Raw genomic sequence first — 1,434 nt, 5'->3', positions numbered from 1 at the left:
CACGTGTTGTACGCCATTTTAGAGTTGTTCCCAAAGCACCGAACAAAGGGCCCACTACTACATGAGTGGCCTCTTTGGTCACTGAGTTAGTGGTGCCCGAAGCACTGAGTGGGTGAAGAACTTGTGATGATGATGATGGGAGCACGAGTATGTTGTGAGCCATAGAGGTATCAAGACTCGGCAACACGTATGAGACTTCTTTGTTGAAGAGCGTGACTACATCATGAAGAAACTCGTTTCCACAAAAGGTGAGCAGTGACACTTGTGTACGCATCAGAAGGAGTCAAAGGGTTGTAGCCAGTTGCGGCCGGTAGTGGGAGTACCGGCTGGGCGGTGATGTGGGGAGGGGTAGGGGCAGGGTGGGGGGTAGTGATGTGTGAAATACGGACTTTAAGAGGTAAGTAAACATAAAAATAAATAAAACAAATCTTGTTGCTTGCACTGCATCGCATTTGGTGATAAAGTGCGCGCAACAAAATTCGTTATATTTATTATTACGGTTACTTACCTGTTAAAGTCTGTATTCCATACATTACTTCCCCCCCACCCTGCCCCTCCTCCTCCCCACATCACCGCCCGGCCGGTACTCCCACTACTGGCCGCGGCTGGAGCTGCAACAGTCTAACTACGGAATATTAAGAACCCACATTAAAATTCACTTTTGACAGTAGTTACGCAACTCAGTTTACGATGGCTAATCAAAATATCCTTTTGTTTCCTTCACCAAACATCCTTCAGAAGCAACCACGGCCTATCAAGCATCAGCAATGGAATTGTCTGCAATGTATTGAATATTATTTGATGTATAGAAGCAGTGTTCAAGTCGAGTGGTGAACTCCGGTGGCCGCACTGTTTATACAAGGTAAGCACAGCAGCCTAGATATACAATGTATTCATAGCAATGCATTAGAAATAAATCGGCATATTTACAATGCCGTTATGCCACTTTTGCGTCAGTAACGCAGTAGGCACTTCCATATAGACACCACTTGAACGTGGCACTATAACAAGTGAAATGTTGCAGGTACACTGCACTCGTAAAACTATAGGGTTACCTTTGTTTGTGAAAGGAGAGAGGGCCATATTATCTAGCCTTGGCGACAAAATTATCGTCACTTTATCGGCAGGAAAGTGCTGCTAAAGTGGTGATAATGGGTTTGATAATATGCTCTATGGAACCCAATCGAAGCTCATGTTAGATGTGAAGGACATCTAACATGAGCTTTGATTAGAATTCCATAGAGCATATTATCAAACCCATTATCGCCACTTTAGCTGCACTTTCCTGCCGATAAAGTGGTGATAATTTTGTCGCCCAGGCTTGATATTATGGCCCAGAGTGCGTAGTGTACAGCAGCTTCTCTGTAAAATCTATAATTACCTCCAAGCGGTAACAACAGATAGGTTACAACAGTCTGACAAACAGATCCACAA

This window comes from Lissotriton vulgaris, chromosome 7 (assembly GCF_964263255.1).
Source record: "Lissotriton vulgaris chromosome 7, aLisVul1.2, whole genome shotgun sequence".
NCBI lineage: Eukaryota > Metazoa > Chordata > Amphibia > Caudata > Salamandridae > Lissotriton > Lissotriton vulgaris.
The sequence above is the reverse complement of the archived record's forward strand: the minus strand, read 5'-3'. Positions refer to the sequence as shown.